The 20,499-nt window shown below is 52.7% G+C and overlaps 1 protein-coding gene and 1 long non-coding RNA gene across 12 annotated transcripts in view; one reads left to right on the top strand and one right to left on the bottom strand.

Annotated features, from left to right (window-relative positions):
- The window catches only part of CTBP2 (C-terminal binding protein 2), a 154,756-nt gene that overhangs the window by 86,090 nt on the left and 48,167 nt on the right, over nucleotides 1-20,499 (top strand). The window lies entirely within an intron of this gene.
- On the bottom strand, nucleotides 1,841-18,746 carry LOC143654428 (uncharacterized). Of its 5 annotated transcripts, none has more exons than XR_013161804.1 (4): nucleotides 18,290-18,746; nucleotides 13,774-13,853; nucleotides 2,933-3,985; nucleotides 1,841-2,465 (listed from the first exon to the last, which is right to left on the bottom strand). It is a non-coding gene; the product is annotated as an uncharacterized LOC143654428 (long non-coding RNA). The 5 variants fall into 5 exon arrangements; XR_013161803.1 differs by having other exon boundaries at nucleotides 1,841-2,279; XR_013161805.1 differs by having other exon boundaries at nucleotides 1,841-2,279; nucleotides 2,933-3,238.

Genomic DNA, 20,499 nt, shown 5'->3' with positions numbered 1-20,499 from the left:
TAAAGGAGGGGGTGATGGTAACACAACATTGTCAGCATAATTGACAACATGGAATTATATATCTGAATGTGATTAAAAGGGGAAATTTTTAGATTGTATATATAAAGTACTAGAATAATTTTTTTTTTTTAAATCCCTCGATCTGCACAACACAAACATTGAGACCTAACTTAAACACTGTGGTTATAGTACATTTATAAAATGTGCTTTCATCAGTTGTAAGAAATGAACTATGCTAATACAAGGTGTTAACAATTGGGTGGTATATGGGAACCTGTATCTTATGCATGATTGCAAACCCATGATTCTAATTAAAAAAAAAAAAAAGTCAGTCAGCAGATGTTGCCATTTCTTGATTGAGTAGCAAAACAAAAGTGAACAAATTCTGGCTTAGGAGCTAAATATTGAAAATGTCTAAATGGATGCTTTCAGCAAATGTGTGCAGTGTCAGACTCATTACTGCAGACTTCCTATAAACTATCCTGATTCTGGAATTCAGAAACTCTCCAAATTGTAACCCAGGCTCTTGGCAGCAGTGCAAAGAGGTCCCCTGACCGTGTGTGGGGCGCCCAGGCCCTTTGCATATGTTATTCTGTCCTCTTCTCACAGCTCACCTCCCTTCCCAGGTAGAGGGCCAGAGAGATGAAATGAGCTGTCCAAAGTCAACAGCAAGTCCAGAGAAGAACCCAGATCTCGTTCAGAGGGACTCCTGAGTTGGGGACTGTCGTTTTGCTTGTGGCATCCGTGATGTTGTGAACCGCCAAAGCTAACTATGAGGGCTTCCCTTCTCCCAGGGGAGAGGGGACGCTCCTAATTGAAGCCCAGGTGTGATGAGGTTCACAGAATGCAGGGTGAGCTGAGAACATCTGCATAGGCTGGCGGGTAAACTTTTCAGTCATTTGGGATGAAGGAGGAGGTCTGTCCCCAACGGAAGAAGCCAGTTGGCAGATATTTCTACTCCACCCTCTGCGGAGTGAGCGTTTTATGCATCCTTCCCAGTCGGGGTGGGAGTGGTGGATGCTGGGGTCAGGTGGCCTGGATGAAAAGTGCCCACTTTGCAGAGGGATGCTTAGCACCACGGTGGACAGGGCTGGGTTCTGTTTGTCCCCAAAGGCCTTGCCTAGCACCCAGTGGGTGCTCGGTACATTAACCCTGAAGACCAGGAAGGTAATCAGGCAGACACCTGGCTTCTCTCTCTCTCTCTCTCTCTCTCTCTCTCTCTCTCTCTCTCTCTCTCTCTCTCTCTCTCTCTCTCTCTCTCTCTCTCGCACGCGCGCACGCACGCGCGCACACACACACACCCTACCTTGCTAAGCATCTTGTTCACACACACACACACACACACACACACACACACACACACACACACACACACACACACACACACACACACACACACACACACACACACACACACACACACACACACACACACACACACACACACACACACACCCTACCTTGCTAAGCATCTTGTTCCGGGATCCCCAGTGTCTGGTTTGTGGGGCCTGCTGCCACATTTTTAAACTGAACTTTGGGGTTTTGCTCTCCTTTGCTTTTTTTCAATGGCTTCTTGTTGGCACAGCCAGCTGAGGTGGGGTCCCCTGGCTGTTTGGTCGCAGGTGTACCTAGATTTTTGCTCATTGCATCTCAGCGGCCTTAGGATTGGCAGTGAGTGGCTGTTTCAGAGGTGGGGCCAGAGGAGACCCAGGACAGGGTGGCAAGCTGAGTGCCCCCTGCCCATAGAGGTCCTCATTCAGCCCACGTCAAGGACAGGTCGGAACCCTCCTTGAACCAAAGAACATGCCACCAACTCGGTAAACACAGTCTTGAAATAGTCAGAAGTCATTTGAAAAATGCACAGAGCATATAAAAGCAATTATTTTTCCTTTTAAACAGACTTTTATTTTTTAAGAGTCTTAGATTTATGGGAACATTGAGAAGATTCTATAGACAGACTCCATTTACCCTATACCCAGTTTACCCTATTATTTCTCTTTCATTACTGCGGCTCATTGGTTACAATTAATGAAGCAGTGTTACAACTGTATTCCGATTTCTTTAGCTTTCACCTGATGTCCTTTTCCCACATCTCATTTTGTTGTCATGCCTCCGCCGGCCACCTCTTGACTGTGGCAGTTTTCCCGACTGTCCTTGGTTTCAGGACTGTAACGGTTTGGGAAATGCTGGTTGTGTCTGATGTGTTTCCCAAAGTTAGGCTGGGCTTCTGGGTTTTAGCAGAACCATCTGTTGGGTGTGTGCTCATTCCTGAAGAATGCCTTAAAGAGAATGGAAAACTTCACCTTGCAACAATGAATTGCCCCGCGGAGGTACACTCGGGGAGAAATCAGGTGAGTGGATTTTTCATGAACATGAGGTGCTGTCCTGGACCTCTGCATGTTTGTCCCTGTCCTCTGGTCAATCCTGAGGACTTCAGGAGTTTATGGCCTCTGCTACCAAGAGCCCTGTCCAGAGAGGGACAGAGAGGTGAGTGACTGCTTCTCAACCCTAGACATTGTCCGTGAGCACGTTGGTCTCCCCTGAACACCCCAGTCTCTGTGGTCTACACAGCGAGGCACTGAATGGGCACCACTGCTTGCTCTAGGCTGTTCATTGGTTAGGAACCCAAGGTGTGGGTGCTCAGGTGACTTGCCCAAGGTTACAGGACTAGAATTTAAACTTGATTTTAGGGCCCTCTCTTCTCTATCGTTTATCTGTGGGCCCCTTCTCATTTGACTCGGTCATGTGGACAGACGTTTCTTGCTGTCCTTCCAGCCCTCCGAGCCACCTCTCAAGCTCATCATGACACCTCCCATTTTCCAGGACAATCCCAAAATGTCCAGTCCGCCATTAAACCATGCACCCCGAGGGCAGCAAGCCCTGCTGCCTTGCCCGACGTTCCCTGCCCAGGCTGCCCAGTACCACGTGTCACCTGGCAGAGAGCAAGGCCACTTGAGGCTTTGCAGCCGGTGCTGATCTTGGCAGCCCCTCTTGCCACCACCACTCAGAGTCTCCACTCTGCTAGGGTCAGGGTTTCGGCGCTTTGCTTGTAGGAGGGGGCCCGCTGCCACGTGGCTGCAGTGGAAGCCTCGCAATTCCAGCTGGCTTTGGCCTCGGGACGGTTGAATGAGGACAGCGGTGTTTGTCCTCAGGTGGATGGCGACTCCTTTGACACCTGATGTAGGAGGAAAGGTGGGGGTGGACCAGATATCTAGAAGAGGAAAATGAACTTCACCCTCTAAACATAGAGGGTGAATTGAATGTTAATTTGGGCCTCGTCTCTGCTGGTTGCAGAACCAGCAGCACACCACTGTGGGGGGGCCTTGCTAACTATTCCACTCCCTTCCCTGCTGCCCACCACTTGTGGGAGGCCTCACTTTGTTCACCACTCAGAAGCCCACAGAACAAACCCAGGATGCTGACTGCAAAAGGAATTCAGATCTGGTCCTTCACTGAACCTGGCATCCTCTGGGTGTTTTCATGCCCCTTCCCCAAATCTCACAACCTCTTGGGGGCTTTAATGGGACAGTGGAAAGACCCTGTAGCCCTTTGACCATAGCTCCTTCTCAGTCTTTTACTGAAGTTACTTGGGAGAAAGAAGCAAGTGTGCCTTGCACACAGATGTTGTCTAGTACTTGGATTTTATTAACCTTTAAGTGTGTCCCGTACAGTAAGGGCCCTGGTCACGAGTGGCCAGCACAGTGAGTTGTCATGATGTGGCCAAGCCCTTGGCTCGGTTTGAAGCTCCAGCCTCTGCTGGGGCTCTAAAAGTGACTTGGCCTCCCTGAAACACCAGATCCCAGAAAGCCCAGGGTCAAAGAACATTCCAGATCATAGCTCATGGCAGCATTTCCCCCGTGGGTTTTGTTTCTGTTGGCATGGGGCCCATTTTTCTCCCCACGGCTCAATCGATGGCCTCTCTGCAAGTCTCTGAAGTCACCAGTGAAGTGGGGACAGTGCAGTGCATTTCACCAGTTGTGGTTACCTGTGGGGCGTGTAAGATAATCGTTAGAAAATATTCTCTGCTTGCTAGGTAGTAAAACCAGTGAGGAAGGGAAACCTGTGTAACTGAAATCCTAAATATGCAAAACTTGGCCAAGAGAGAAGAAAGAACAAAACCAGCTTTGAGCTCAGTAACCAAACCAGAAATGTTTCATTCTCTTTCTCCCCGTGACTTTGACCACAGACTGAATGTCCAGTCCGCCCTGCGCTGGCAGGGTCTGGGTTGCCACAGGGACAGATCAGGGAGGGAAGAAATGGAACAAATCAACAGGCTGGATTTTTGTTTCACATTTCAGATTCTCCTTGAGGGTAAGATTCTAAAAAGAGATTTCTTTTCTACTCTAAATATGAACAAATATATGGTCATGCCATAGGGGGCATAGAAGGAGAAAAGGGGAATTATCACACCTAAATGGTTAGGATTTTAGGGTCCAGACTCCCTGACGGTTTTGCCACAGCCAAAGAGGCGTCCCCCTCGAGTTTGTCACGTGGACGGGGGGCTCTGAGCCTTCCCGTGCTGCACCTCGTCATCTTTTGTCCAGGTGTGTCAAAGCCCAAGTGTGGTGGTGGCTTTGGGGAGGGCGGGACGTGCGTGTAGGCTCACGAGTAAATAAATTATCCAAATTTCATAGGTGTGATGTTTCCACCCACCCATCAGAAATGGAGATGTACTCAGGCTAACAAGTCAGCAGCTTGTCAGATGCCATGGCAAAGAGAAGGGTGACGTGATCATTTGTTCATTGTTCTCTCTCCATTCAACCAGCATTGGGTTTTTTAATGCAGTGCCAGGCCCAAAGTGAGGGTACTGCCTAAAAAGTCTGCCGCAGCCCAGGCTCAGTGTTACAGGTGGGAAGGTGGCTTTGGGCGGAACACCGTCCCTGCGTGGCCTGCTCTCTGGAACCCTGGAATGGAGAAAGGTGGGGTGCGGAGTGGCGGCCTCTTAAAGCCCCAGGACTACTTGTGAGTGATAGCCATGGTGCCAGAAATGCCTTTGTCCAGCTCTGCCCAGTGCCGTCCATGTGCTTGCGGCAGCTCTGCGGGGGGGGCAGCCCACTGTCCCTATGTTACAGGGACTTATATTTTGGTGGGGGATCCTGCAGAACCTTTAAGTGATAGAGCTTTTATTTTTAAAACCTACCAATACACAAAACCAGGCAGAGTCTCCTGAACACCTGAACCTTCCCATCCCCTGGCCTCAGCAGCCACCAGCCTCTGCTTGGTTCCTGTCCAACCACTGCTCTCTCACACCCCACCAGGCTATTTTGAAGCAAATCCTTGGCATCCTCGCGTGACAACGTAAAGATGTTAGCATCTCTTCCTAAAAGAAAAGGGCTTCTTATCTTGAAATATAGGAACAGTCATATTGTCACACCTAAAAGATGCAAATTAGCAATTTGTGAGCTATGTATTTAGTATTTAAAGCATTCATTGAAATGCGCATGGATTCAAGTGGTCTACAGAGGCCAGTGGGTGGGATGGGAGCAAGGCCACCAGGCGTGCCCCTGCCAGGCCCCCGGAGGAAGGGACTCTGAGCTTTCCTGTCCCTCCTAGGACAAGGCTGTTGTGGGGCACCACATTAGCCCTACAGCTGCTGCTGGGAAGAGCACCAGCAGCGAGTAACCATGGGGTGGCCTTGTCCTGTGCAGGTTCCAGGACACAGGTGTGCCAGCCATCCCGGGGCCCAGTCCTTCCAGCGGAGGACCTGCTGCTGCAGGGGCACGGAGGCCACTCTGTCCAGCCCTGAGAGACCCTGCCCCCCTCTTCTTTGCCTCCTTAGTCCTTCCCAGTAGTATGTGCTCCCCACAGAGCTGAAGGGAGATGGTATTCGGTTTCAGTAGGGGCCTGTTCGTGAGGCAGGGAGGAGGGCAGCTGAGGGCCCCCCCACCTCTCCTTGCATTCTTTCGCTCACACCCACCCCCCTTGCACACACAGGCCTGCTCTGTCTTCTCCAGTCTGTCAAGGTGTGTGTGGGGGGGGATGGGGGCAGAGGGGCCAGGTGGGAGTTGTGGCTGCAGAAGCACAGCTGCCCCGGAGGAACACATGGTGCCATGAGTCTGGGTTCCCACGCTGAGCTTTTCCCCTCTTCCCTTGAACCGGAGTGTCTAATGCAGACGATGCCACCAGAGGGGGCAGTTCCACTGGAAGGCCTCGCAAAGAATATTTTTAAAGCGCTTGGCTGTCCTAGCAGACTAAAATAAGATGTTTGCTTTAGCAATTTGCTTCGTCCTGAAAACATTCCTAGACAATGCCAGGGCTTTAGTTGGAAATAGTACGCTCGGCTTCTTGGGATGGTCCCAGGAAGAATGTTTGAAGTGAAAATAAAGCAGTGCATGCCGGGGCTGCTCGTCTCAGCAGGAATCCTTGGGGGTGGGGGGGTGGGACAGCAGGCGCAGCGTGCCATGCGGAACCAGGAGCTAAGGGTGGCCAGCTGGGGGTGCCCTGGGCACCATACCACAGCTCCAGGGCGAATCAGAAGATTCTAGAATGGGGAGAGGCTTCTCAAGGTGCCAGGCTGCATGCACATCTTTCTTTCCCTTCTCTTAGCCCTGCTCCCACCGAGTCAGGGAGCCTCCTGCTTGTGGGTGCCAAGCCCAGACCAAACTCCAGTTACCTAAGGGGGGGCACAGGTCTGCGAATCGAGGGTGCACCCTCCCCATGTAAGTATGCCAGTCTGCTCCATGTCTGGGTGACTGAGAACCTTCTTTATCAATCTCAGTCTCTGCTTTTGGTTTCCCTCTCCCTCCTTGGGTCATAATTGCAGACAGAGATTGAAGCCACAGATCTTTCCCTCGTGGGGCCTAAGCATCACCACTTCCTTCCACAACAGAGTTTCACGTTTCTCACTTGCTTAGAACCCGTGTTTCAGGTGGTCTGTGACACACATGTGTTCACAGAGAGAGAGAGAGGATCGGCCAATCGTGGCCAGTTAGAAGAAAATTGCATTTCCATTTAAAAGCCACTAGTGGCTTTTTCTTTTTAAAAAAAAATGCCTAGAACTCAATTTCAAAGGACTTCCATGACCTTGGCCTTTGAGACAAGGTAGCAGAGAGTACGCTGTGAGGATTTGTTTGGTGGAAGTGTGAAGCCGGAGTCGCCCGAGCAGCCACAGCTTACTTGTTTTCCTTCGTGGCTCCCCTTGGCACTGCTTCTGTTGAGTATAAAAATAGCTCCCGATGCCTTGAAATAAGTGGCCGTGTGCAGTGCCTTGGGATCAGCTGCGTGCTGTCACATATGGTCTGGTTTTCCATGGTGTTCCCTCCGCAAAAGGACGACTTTGATACACGGTTTGCACCGCCCGCCATCCTCCAACCTTTGAGTTATGGGCCCGCGGCCCCCTCCGTGCCTCTGAGCCCACACACTTGGCATTGGAACATTTTCAGGGGTGTGTTAACCTCGTGGAACCTGAGGTTCCGTGGGTCACTTGTCTCCTGAACCCCATTTCATCATTATGTGTGACCCCAGATGGGCAGCAAAGCCAGACCCAGCCCAGAGGCTCAGGTTCCTGGAAGGGGCGGACCAGACACAGACCTCAGGCTGGCTTAGCCGGGCAGCCGGCCGTGCCCACTGCTGCGAGCCTGGAGTGCTGCTCCTGGGCAGCGTGGCAGGAGCTCCATAACATTCTTAGCACAGACTGTCATCCGAGCAGCATGGTGGCAGGCCAGCCGTGGCCCTGCCCGTGGTCCAGGCTAAAGTTCGTCCAAATCAACTTTTTGTTTTCAATGTGCCACACCTTGTGCTCTTACCTGTTCCCTGACAGAATTGCCCATCTCTCTGAAAGTGAATTTCCAAATAGCACGAAGTTGCGTACATCCTACTTGTCACATGGCAGAGCTGTTTTTCTCCTGTGTAAGCAAACACTCCAGGATCCCAAAGCAGCTAGCATTGCTTGTGTTCCCTGTTCTCCTCCAGCGTGGGCTTTATTTTTAATTGCATGGGAAGGAGAGGCGCCTCAGGGTGCAGGACACCAGCAGTGGTCAGCAGTAGCACAGCCAGCTGTGCACAGCCTCCCTGCCCTCCCGGTGGTGCAGGAACTTAAGGCCTTACAGACTGAGTGACCCTTGGAGGAGGTTGGGTTTGACAATCTCAAACTCCATGTTGAGAAAGAATTTGGCTGCCTGAGCTCTCCGATCTTCGTGTGTGCATCTTGGGATCTCTCATATTCTCAAGGGGATAGTTACGTCACCGTCCTCCTGATGAGTGGTGGTCAGTGAGGAGGAGGAGGAGGTAGAAATCACTAGAAAAGGATTGGCAAGGTAAAGGTAAAGGGAAGGAGCCCTCAGAGAAGAAGGACGATGCATGCCAGGTAGAACACTCTGTGTCCAGGTGCAGGTTTTACTCTGTACATGGAGGGAACTTTTTTGGTCAGTTGTAGAACTTTCAGGAACACTTCTTTAGAGGTTTTCTTATGCCTGTGTCCTTTAAAGTGGATAAGTGTGGAAAGCATCTGAGGGTACTATATATTCCTGACTTCCTTTTTTACCCAGTCCTGAGCAAGAGAGTGGGTGAAATTGGGCACCCCATCTTTCCGTGAAAGCCCCTCTGCACAGCAATTAAATCCAGGCCAGTGGCGGGGAGTGTCAGCCCAGCGGTTGTTCTGTAAGACTCCGTGACAGTCAATAAACAACAGACAGGACCGATTCCAGGAGGCCTCCAGCTTTTAAATGATTACGAGGAGAAGCCTGAGCCCCAGTTCATTAAAAGGCACCAGTCCTGGTTCCCGCTGTGGGGCCTGGCCTGGCTTCCTGTGAGACCCTCCTCAGGGTCTCTGGGCAGGAAGTATGGCCAGCCTGGCCCCCAACCCTGACCTGGGACAGGGCCCTAACGAAGGCCAGCGGGCCGCGGGGGAACCCAGCGCCTTCCCGGAGGAGCGTTAAGAGGTAAGTTGGATCTTGTACAAAAAATAAAGGCCCCGGGGCCTGGGAGACTGGGGCTTTGTCAACAAACAGAGGCGGCCCTATTTTAAGTCCTGTTATGGATGAAGACTTCCTGTTTTTCTAAAAAGGCCTCTTGTTTTGAATTTCACGATGATGGATTTATTTAAACGTTTTGCTATTCAAGTGACCCAGATTGTTTTCCAAACCAAAAGTAGAGCTGGAGACTTCGCGGCCCGGGGAAACTACACAAGTATGCAGGGAGGACAGCATGCGCCAAGGACGGCTCCCCGGGGATTTCTGTGGCCTGGGCGCCTGGGGTGTGAGTGAGCAGAGGGTGGCGTGCCCGGGCAGGGCCCACAAAGCCTCCTGAGTCCGGCTCTGCGCTGAGAGGGAGGCCGGGCTGGACCGCGGACAGCTGAAAGGGGCTTTGTGCTGTGCCCTGGGGTCGCGTTTGAGCCATGTGCTTCCCTCTTTCTAGGAGCCTGGGTCCGCCAGCCAGGGCCGCGCAGGCCCGCTCGCTTCCTGCTGACCTTGTGACACCGGCAGATGTTTTTCCTTACGAGTGTCATTCCGCCGCTCTGCGCGCTGACCTCACCAAATTGCGTGGGAGCCACGTTCCTAAGTTTGTGTTCTAAAACTCCACTTAACCCTTGCCGAGTTCCCCACTGAGCGTGAGGACGCCGGGCCTCCTGGCTCCAGCTCCCTGCCAGGCTGGTTCCCCACACCCCCAGCCACCCTCATAGGGGCACTGAGCCCTGAGCACACAGAGGTGGGGCCGTCTCACAAACCAAAGGTCCCTTGAGAGAGGCTTCCAGGATGCCGCAGGCACCCAGAGGGGTGCCATGGCCATTGGTCATCAGTAGGGAACGCGGTACAAGCTGGACAAACCACTGCCTGTGGCCTGGTGGGACGGATCCCCTGGGCCTCCTCACCTGCAGGCACTCCCGCAGAGCTCCGCCGGTGCGCTCGCCTCACAGAGGCGGGAGGATGTGTTTTCACACAGAGTCCTGTTAGGAGAGACTGAGGATGGCCGTGAGCAGGTTCCCCAGTGCCTAGGGTGTGGGGGGCGCTCCCCTAGCCTCACCCAGAGCAGGGGTGCTGACCTAGATGGGTGCTTGGGCTGGGTCGGTTCTCCGTAGTGTGGGTGCCTGGCTTGTTGCCGTCAGCCTAACAAAGCATGTGTGCCGAGGGCTCGCATGGGTGCGGGCACAGGCATGGGTTGGGCGAGTTAACATCTGCCAAGCACTGAGGACTGCGCCTGCCACCCGGTGGGTGCTCTGAGTGTTGGCTGCTGTGCCCAGACACGGGTGGAGGACAAGCCTTCCAGCCGTTGAGCAGGTGTGGGGAGAGCTGCCCCTGCCCGCACGCCACTCCCACCCCACTGGGCCCCCAGGCTGTTTCTGCTGTGCTTTTAGCTGGCCGCGTTTCTTGACCGTATTGGGGAGCCCAGCCTCGGGGTGCAGGCATGGTGGGGTGTGGCTGAGGCTGGCCCCCGTACTTCCTGTTTATAGCACCATAAACCCCTCAGAGCTGCTCCTGGGGTGCAGGCAGGGAGCTGAGCCACCAGACTAGGGGAGGCCACGGTAGAGCCCAGATTCTATCCTTGGGGGCAAAGGCTTAGATTTGGTGACTAATAAACTCTCAGGAGGCTCCAGAAACACTATACTGCAAGGAATTCTCAGGGGTGTGTGTGTGTATGTGTGTGTGCGCGTGTGCACGTGTGTATGTGTGTGTGCGCGTGCGTACGTACGTACACTCCAGGGCTTTTCTCCCCGCTGGGTGCCAGGGTGGGTCTTCAGGCCTCTCACTTGTGCCGCCCCGTCGTGGGAATGGTCCGTACTGCGCTCAGAGGCCCCTTGCGGATGCCTGGACCGTCTTCTCACGCCTTTGCGCTGCTTCAGAAAGCTCAGCCTTAGAGGCACAGCAGTTCGAGGACAACATTGTAGAATTAGGAAGCAAGGGGGGCTGTGTGTGTCCTGAATCTCTGTGCAGAGAGGGGATGGCCTGGAAGGCTACATTCTTCGAAGGGGGCCTGGGTGCCATCAGAGTGCCTTAATGTACCCGATTTATGGGCATGACTCGAAGCAGAGACCCTAGGGTGCCTCAGCATCTCTGTGCATGTTGAGCAGAGCCCTGGAATTTATTTTAAGCTTCTGGAGTAAGTGAAAGTCACAGCAGATTTTCTGCTCTTCAGGCCCAGAGCCATTGCCGATGTGGGGAGAGGAGCAGCCACCCCCAAGAGTTTCCAGAACTCGCTGGCATGGGCAGTGGAGATTTACAGCACAGAGGTGGCTTTCTGTTGGTTTCTCTGTCCCATGGGTAATGTAAATGCAGTGCCATGCAGTACAAAGGTGGTGGTATTTTTTCTTTTCTGTTGGAAATGTACTGTTTCAGCGACTGCAGAAAACTTGGTAGCTTGAGCAAAGTGTTGTATTAGTTATCCATTGCTGTGTAGCAAACTACCTTAAAACTCAGAGGCTTTAAAACACTCCATGCTTATTGTCTCACCGTTTTAGTGGGTGGGTCTGGGTGCAGCTGAGCCGGGTGCCTCTGGCTAGAGTCTCCTGGATGCCTGTGGGGCTGTGGTTCCATCCGAAGGCCCGACGGGTGAGAAGCCTCATCTGAGCTTGGCGTGGCAATAGGCAGGATTCGGGTCCTTGTGGACTGATGCTCCCTCGGGCCCTGGCAACTGGCCTCCCTCCACAAGCAGGTGGGTACCCAGGATAGGAGACCCTCTCTATTAACCTGACCGCATCACCTGTGCCGTCCTCTGTTTTTTCATAAGCAGTGGGTTAAATCTGGCCCCCACTTGAAAACAGGAAGGAAGTTTCACAGGCATGAATACCTGGGGTGAGGGGTGGGGCGTTGCTGGGGCTTTGCTACTGATTATTTTTTTGCTTCAGATTATTAGATTTTTTTTTTTTGCTTCACAGTGAGGGTGGGACATGCCACAGGCAGAGGAGCGGGACATGGTCGGTGTGGAGGGTTTCCCGAGGCCTCCTGAAGAGGTTGTGGCAGCAGCTGACGCTCACCACTGGTCATAGGCACGGTGGAGGCCAGCACGCTGGGCCTCTGGGCCCCCTCAGGGCTGGGTGCGGCACTGGGATGCTGCCCCTCCAGCCCCTCCGGGGTCCTGTGTGGAACTGGGTGTGCTCTGGGAAGGAGACCACTCCCCAAAAAGAGCCGGCTTTGGCAGCTGCCCCTGCCCCCAGATGTGGGAAGCCACATGCTTCCATCTTAGCCTGAGCTCAGGGAAGTTTCTGTCCTCTGTGGACCGAGGCCAGGCATAGGGGGAGCCCCGCCTTCAGGGACTAGTCCCCAGAAACCTGGGGGAGCTTCTCAGAGGTTCATCAATGGTTGTGGGGTGGTTGTTTGTCCGTGCCTTTGCATTATGTTGGAAGTCCTAGATTTTGAAGCAAAAGCTATGCTTGGTGCTGTGAGACATGCTGTGTGATGTTTATTTGTACCTTCCTTTCAGGGGAATAACTGGAGAATGTGGAAGGGGGATGAGTGCATGCGGGTGGTGAGCGAGGTGGGGGGCTGTATCGGGGAGGGAGTGTGGACTCTGGGGAGCGCTTTCACAGTCAGCAGTCCCCAGGAAATGGGATCCCAGATCCGTGTGCTGGAGCCTATTGGAGTTGCTGTGGTGGGCAAGTCCATGATCCCCCAACAATGGGGATCCACCCCAAAGCAGAAACAGCTTCCCGTCGATGTGTGCAGAGCCCATATCGCCAGCAGAACTGGGCCTGTGGAGGCTCCTGCCAGCCGACAACATCTCCAGCATCTCTTTGCTGTCAGATCTCAAGGGACAGGTTCGTGCCTCCTATGAAATGGGTCTCCGGAAGGTCTGGGGCAAAGGGGGGTTAGGATACCTTTTTCCCAACTCCCCCATGGTCCTCACCTGTGACTCAGGACCCTTCCCCAGCTCTCCTTGAAAACCCCAGGTCTAAGGGAACAGGCAGCAGAGAGCGGTGGGAAGGGCAGGCCACAGCCCTTTCCCTTCTCCAGGTTGCCCACGGGTCGGGTGCAGCAGCCACTGATGCCCAGCATGTCAGCAGGAGACCGGGCACTGGGAGAGTTTGGGAGGTCTGTGGCCCCCTCAGAGCCTCCGTCCCCTGCCTGTTGCTTACCTGGCAGGACCTGCGCTGTGCCCAGCACCCGTCAGGAATTCTTCCGTAGCATTTCACAATAAAATGAGGGTCCCTGGCATTAGCCCATGGTGCAGTGTCCTTGTCTCAAACACTATGGATTCGTGTTGTACCCCACCTGCCCCGGTAATTCAAATGTCCCCCTCCCCTGGAAAGTTAGGGTGCATGTTTTGGTTTCCTAGGCCGCTCAAGCAAATACCATGAAATGACTCAGGTTAAGCAATGGGAACTTATTTGCTCACGGTCTTGAGATTAGGAAAAAGTCCAACTCAAGCATCAGGGTGATGATTTCTCTCTGTGGACTGTGCATGCTGGGGCTGGCCGCCGTCCATCCTCGGTCCTCAGCCTGTCACATGGCAGGGCACATGGCAGTGTCTCCTGGCCTCTCCCTTCTCTTCCAGGTTCCATCAGGTTCAGCTCTGGCTGCCCCCTCTGACTTGCTTCTGCTTGTAAAGGGCTCCCGGTCCCCACTGTCCGGGCCACACCTTAACTGAAGTCACCTCACCAAAAGATCCTCCGTGTAACTGTTCGCGCCCATAGGCGTGGATTAGGTCTGAGAACATGTGCCCGCAGCCCCAGACCACCCAAGCACAGCTCATTATGACGAGGTTTCCCACCTCTAGAAGATTCTCACGTGGTACCTCCGGTCCCCTGCCCCTGCCAGCTCTTTACGCTGAGAAGGGATATTTTAGCAATTGCCCATAACATTCTGGGCTTCACTGTGTGTAAAACTGGCTTTGTGTACTCACCGAAGCCTTGGAGGCTCGAACTGGAGCCAGCGTTGAAACAGGTGAAATATTTCAAGAAGATTGGTTAACCCCAGGGATCCCTGGAACAGAGAAACACCAAGAGCTATTTAGATAGAGTGCGTGCTCCCCCCCCATTTTTTAGCCCCTTTTCTTTCTCTTTTGATCAGGAAAGATGAATTCATGTGACATTCAGTATCACACGTTCCCCCCTCCCTGCCATCCCTCCTGGCCCCTGGTTGCCTTCGCAGCCACAAACAAAGCCCACCTTCCCCTCTGGGTGTCTGGGATACGCTGTCCTCACACCAGAACCACCGTGTTAAGCAAAATGAATAGCTGCAAGCCGTTGTATTTCATGGTGTTAAAGAGCTACATAAGAGTAAGGTTTGTGGGTTGTTTTTTTATGACTTGGGTCGAGAAGATAAGGTCTGCAAGAGCCACGTTTCCATCAAAAGACTTCTGGCGTTAGGGGTGCGTGGTTCCCAGTCACCATTCCCATCAGCCCAGGCCCCCAGCGTCTCTGAGTTGCCACCCATCCCCGCGCACAGCCGAGCAGTGTTTTTCTTAGAGAAACGTTGTTATGGAATCTGGGTGTTGGTACAGATCCCAACATGGAATATCTGTCGTCATAAACAAACTAATTACCCTCATCTTGAGATGGAGCTGGTGCGCCTGCTGTGCGTTTGTGCGAGTGCCATCGCCTCTGGAATAAAGGCTGGGCCACCCCAGGAGGGCGTTCTCTACACACACAGCATGTCACCACCCCTGGCATGTGGGCAGCTGGTGCCCTGGAGGGCCGGTCCCCAGACGTGGGTCACTAGGACTCGAGCCTTGTGGTGGGGCAGGGCCCTGGACACAGATGAGCCTTCTCTTCTGGATCAGCATGGCTCACGAGTCTTTCTTTGGGTTGTCCCTCAGATGGGTCTTCAGTCCTTCAGAAAGGTGGCTGTATTTCGGGGAGCTTTTCCCACTGGCTGCTGAGGTCATTTCCCAGATCCTTGTTTCTGAAAACTGACCAAGGACTGCAGCTAGCAGTCTCTATTGGAGTGGGTGCTGAGGCCATTTGGCCTGCTGTCCATCTCCTGCCAGCTCAGGCCTGTGGCCCTGCACAGCTCTCCACAGAGGCGAGCAGAGCCAATCCCAGGAAGGAAGGTTTGGAGCCAGGTGGTGAGGTGCCGGGAAAGTCAGAGGCAGGGGGAGAAGGGAGGGGAGAGGCTCACACCGAGGAGACCAGGAGGAGGTGGCATTGGGACTTGGGTAGGATACCCCTGGATCTGCAAGTGCGCTGACTGTTTCCTGAGATGTCACCTGCCAAGTCAGGCGGGGCGTGAGCTGTGCCTCCCGCTGGTGTCCTGTTGCCATGGTGACCCTAGCTGTGAAATGAGAGGCTGCAGCTTCTACGGAGGGGCTGGGAGTGGAGTGGACTGTGTGTGTCCTCAGTAGCTCCGGAGCCAATGGCTGAAGTGGCTCCACCTTCCTTGTACCCACGTGAGCCGGGTGGGTGCCCATCAGGTGTGGAGGGCAGGGCTGAACAGCAAGGCCGGAGGTGGTCAGCAGGAGGGGCTCATGGGAACTGAGGCGTAAGGCCCAGCTTAGAGCCCCGGGAGAGAGGCCCCCGCCTGCCAGTCCACCACCTGGGCTGGGTCTAAATCAGTTCCGGATTGAGGTTGGAAAATTGGCGTATTTCTGACTCCCTCCCCAGATGAGTGTGTGGCCAGCAGCAGTGATGTGCCCTGGGGCTACCCATATTGCTCAGCACACGGACCCCCACGCACCCCCCTCGCGAGGGGAACCGAGCCCTCCCACGTGAATCAGGTGTGCCCGGAGCCTAGTGTGTCATGGAAACCCTGACAGGCCTGGCAGAGCAGCCCGGCCCGGAACCACCCCGGCTCTTCCCTCTGCAGAAATTCATCCTCTGCCAAGTCGTTTTCATGTTTCATCAAAGGGCCGGCTCTTCCCGGACCCATCCTTAAAGAGAAGTACGGGCTGAATGGAAATGGACCCTCCAGGGTGGGCTCAGGGATGGGGAGCCGTGGGTAGGGCCAGCCTCTGCCCCAGGACCTGCCTCTGTGCAGCCCGGTGCCCAGGCAGGCAGCTCCGGCTCAGCAGCAGAGAGGGCCTGGCCAATCCCGCTCCTAAAACCTGGACTTCTGTTGCTGGGCGGGCACTTTGAAGGAGGTGCCTTCTGCCTCCCTTGCATCCTGAAATTGAGGGGGAATGCAGCATCTGATTCCCAACCCACCTCAGACTTTTCCTTCTGGAAGTTTCTGAGGTATTTCTCCAGGTTCAGATAAAACCCCAGCAGGAATGGAGGACAAGGTGTGTCTGTGGCACATCCACCCAGGTCTCCGCAGCCTGGGCAGGGCCGTGCAGGCATGCAGCACCCTCTGCTGGCCGAGGGGCCCCACTGCTGGCCAGGGCTGCTGCTCCCCCACTGCAAACACCGTTTAAAGTTGAGCTAAGTCCCACATGTAACCCTGGACACCTGTTTCCAGGAAGCATGGGGGGGGCTCTTACCTTGGTTAGTGTCTGGGTTGCCCACCCCTTGCAGGTCTGTGGTTATGCCTTATCCTTTGCAGCTGAGCTGATGTGGGGTTCTAGTCCACACCACAGCAAACCAACAGCTGCAGCCTCCTTGACGACTACCGGAGAGGGGCCTTTAGACCCCCCGGGACCCCAGTGAGCGCTACCTGTGTGCCCTGCGTGGAGCAGCCTCGGTTTCTAATAGGCTCCATGTGGGTTACAGGCAAAAGGTTGATATTGTATAGGTTTCTTAATCTATGTGTAGAAATATTAATGATCGATTTGGGAGGGTAAGTACCGTGTTACCTTCTTAAAATCCAAAAATTCTGAATTCTGAACCTCGCTGGCCTCCCTGTGTGGGCAGGAATGACCCCAGGCCAGATGTCAGCACAGCACCCTGGCCTTGTGGGGCAGCTGGGTTGCATCAGCCCTGGGCTTACAGAGTGGGGCCCACGCATGGAGCAGATCGAATGTGTGATCGGGTGTCCCCATGTCACCCAGAGGGCCCGTTGGGCATTCCCTAGGAAACTGGGAGCAACTTGACCACCCAGCCTGGCCGGATGGTGGGCAGGTCCATTTCCAGCACCCAGGGTGAAGTTTCTGTGTGTATCTCAGGAAGGGCCCTGCCTCGAGGTTAAGGGGAGCTTCCCTGGACAACTTCTTATGCTACCTGATGTCTGAACCAAATCCTTTAAAAAAACAAAACAAAACACCACTAGGTAAACAATCAAGGAGGGAGGGGTAGCTGTGAGCCATCTAGAAAATTGACTTCTATAACCCCATTTCCTACCTAGGATTTTCCCAAAAGGCTTTACTTCCTTAAGTACAGCTTTAATAATTTTATTAATTGTGGTATTGCAGCTGCCACTTTAATCTAAGGCTTGGCGAGTCTTTTTCCCACTGCTCCATCATTCCCTAGGCCATTTATTCTCTCATTTCTGTTATTTAATTAGTTCTTTAGGTATAGTTTATAAAACAAAAATCCAAACCGCCATTTTAGAGCTTTCTACCCAGCCACCTTCGTAAGACAGGAGTCTCTTGGTCATGTTTCACTTCTGAAGATTCTGGAAGGGATTCTTCCGAGATGGCCTTGCTCTGTTGCTTTCTTTGGGATTAAATGAAGGATCAGAGAGAGGGTTTTCCCAGCAGACGCGTGTGTGACCAGCATTCTCAAGGCATCATGCATCCGTGGGCCCCTGTGAAGGATCTTGCCTCCACCGCAGATGCTCCCTTGTTGACTCCGCTGGGCTGACTGGCCATCTCCAGGGCTGGGTGGACTGGTGGGCTGGGCGGGTGGCTGGCCTGCAGGCCAAGGCTGCCTAGGCACGGGGGAGCTTTTCTCTCTTGGCTGGGGCCATCTCACCTTCGTGTCCCTCCTCAGGTTTAACAATGAAATGCATTCTCAGGACGCGAGGGGTTCGTTCAGAGACTTGGCAGTAATTGCTTAACTATGATAATATTAATTCACTAGCATATTGCAAAACTTGAGCCGCTCTTTCTTTATTAACATAATGTTTAAGTAGATTTCCTTAAAAGAATTTAAGGCTATTATCATGTTTGAGTGGTTTTAGAAGAATTTTCATTTTGAGAGACGCTGTTGAAGGCATGCAATTACTCTGTATAAATCCCCTCAGCTGCCTATTCTTTATAAAGACTAGGAACTGGAATAAAGGAACTGAAGGGATCTTAAAATTCATTTGGGATTTCAGCCTTTGAGGAAGTGAGGCCTGGGTCTCTCTGCTCTAACCTCACGTGGACATGGTCAGGGCATGCGGGCTGATGGCCATTTGGTAAAAAGTAATATTCCCAGATTTTGGAGCTTGTCAGATGAGGGGAATCGTCTTGTTTTCTTGTCCTTGCTTCTGGATGTTTGTGTTTTGTATGTGATATCCAAGAGAGCAGTTGTGAAATGAAGTGGTGTTCCTTTTGGGGGGCTCCTCCTTTCCTTAAATCTCATGTATTTTTTTCCTTTGAAATATGGACGTTTCTTTTATACCTGTAGCTTGTATTAGCCAGAAATCTCCAAGCAGCTTTCTTATCCAGGTTTTTTTCCTCTTCTGACATAAGTTGAATCCCTGATCCCGACGTTTCAGCCCTCGGAGACAACCCTCATTTCGTGCAAATATAACTTTAGGCGTCCTTCTTGATCGAGGGTTCAGCGTGGGATTTGGGACCTTCTCATTTTGGGTGGAAGGTGGCGTTTCTTTTTGTAAAAGTTGGCATCAAGGTTCCCTTCTTTCATGCAAAGACCCAGCTTTCCTTATGACCTTTCTTGAGTGTCGCTGAGATTTACCTCCCAGCCTAAGGCAGGGTGCATGACAGTCCCCTGGCAGTGTCCAAGGTCAGCTGAGGGTGGCGCCTGCTGTGGACGGGCTCACACACGCTCTCACGTGGTCCCCGCAGCAACTCAGGGCCTCAGTGATATTGATCAAGGGGCCTGCGTCTCCAGGTTACCCAAGGTCATTCTAAAGTAGATTCTAGAACTCCATCCCTATCCCAGCAACGCTGCCGCCATAGTCTGAGGTTCTACATTTCCAGCAATAGTGGGACAGTGAAACACGTTTCCTTCTCCTTTTTTACATTTTTCCATATTTACCTTTTCTGAGCTAAACATTGATTCCACAGTGCCAGTAGATGCTAGGGGTTGATAAATTCAGTGACAGCCGGTCATGATTTATGAGCACAGGCTGGTATGAGATAAAGGCTGGAGGAGGCCGAGCCCCGCCCCCCCACGCTGGTGTTCCCGGGCGGTGGGCAGGCTGGCATTATCAGCGCAGACAGCAGCCGGTGCCCACTGTGCACAGTGTGGCTCTGAGCAGCGCCTGGCGCTGTCATCGGGAAGAGGCTCGACGTTAATTGAGCCCTCCTTCGGAAGACCGGGGAGGAAAATGTCACATTTCATACATCCTTGTTTCAAAAGAAATAGTTTGGGGATTAGGAGGCGGTTAGGGTGGCGTTCAAGCCCCCCTCGGAGTCTGGAGCCTCTGCAGCCCTGCTGGCCTCGCGAGTCTGGGTTTGCCACCCATGTGGCTGACCCGAAAGCAGCTGGATTGGGGTGGGGAGTCCCTGGGAAAGAGAGGGGCCAGCCAGAGAGCCCCCCACCCCAAGCTAGCCACAGAGAGACTGTCGGAAATGAGGGCGGGCTTTTATTTTTTATTATTTTATAATGGGACCCGGACAATTTGTGTAACCTGATAGCTGATCTTTCCTTTGATTGCATGATCGAGGTTCTACTTATCAATTTTTCAGGAAGCCATCTAATTATACAAATTAAAATTCAAAGGAAAGCAAAAAGAGTGATTACGCCTCACTCAGGGAATTGGGGGAGGAGGGTGTGAAACCCGGCTTGCCTCGGATGATAGTGCTGTCATTTTTCATCTCCAAGGCACTTCACAAATATTAACTAATTAATTCTCTCGCCCTTTGGATGAGGCGGTTTCCACAGAGTTCTGATTTCACACCAGCGACAGGGAGGGACCAGCTCATTTGGATAGCTCAGCACCCAGGGCCAGCCTGGCATACAGGGCTTCACAGGGCACAAGCACAGCCGCCCAGAGGTCCTGTGTACCCCCTCGCCTCCCCCTTTGCCCCCTCCCCCACCATTTTCTCATTTCCAGTTTATCAGAGTAGGGACCACCCACATGCACTGTTGGCTTTCAAAAAAGCCCAGCAAAAGCAAAACCAGAGTTTTTAAAATGTGTCCACTACCTCTCCCCACTTAAGGGATATTGCAACTCCAAGTTTTAGGGGATGTCTCAGAATTGGAAAGAGTTTGGTGTCTCTTGGATCTTGCATTAATAATTTATGTGATTGGAAGTCATGCCTTTTCCCAGCTCTTCTTTAAAAATCACATAATTATTGCCATAAATCTTTGGGGTGCTTTTTCAGCCTCATTGCTGGAAAATTAGCCGTTAACTACCAGGAAGTCGTCTACCTTTTAATAATTGGGACTCAGACCTGTGGTCTGACCTTTGATAAAATAACTCCCAGAGTTTTGCATAATTGATGACCACGCATAGTAATCCTCTCCACTGCCCCAGGAAATGGGCGTTTTTAACCCATGGGCCTCGCTTTTGTCTCCCTCTCATTTGCTGAAGTCAACTTTTTCTTTCTTCTTAAATAGATAAACTGGTTATGGGTTGAATAAAACACAGGAGACCATAGAATAGTTTCAGTTCTTCGTTGGGATTCTTCAGCTTTTATTTT

The sequence above is a fragment of the Tamandua tetradactyla genome, chromosome 13 (genome assembly GCF_023851605.1).
Source record: "Tamandua tetradactyla isolate mTamTet1 chromosome 13, mTamTet1.pri, whole genome shotgun sequence".
Classification (NCBI taxonomy): Eukaryota; Metazoa; Chordata; class Mammalia; order Pilosa; family Myrmecophagidae; genus Tamandua; species Tamandua tetradactyla.
This window is presented reverse-complemented; position numbering and strand designations above follow the sequence as displayed.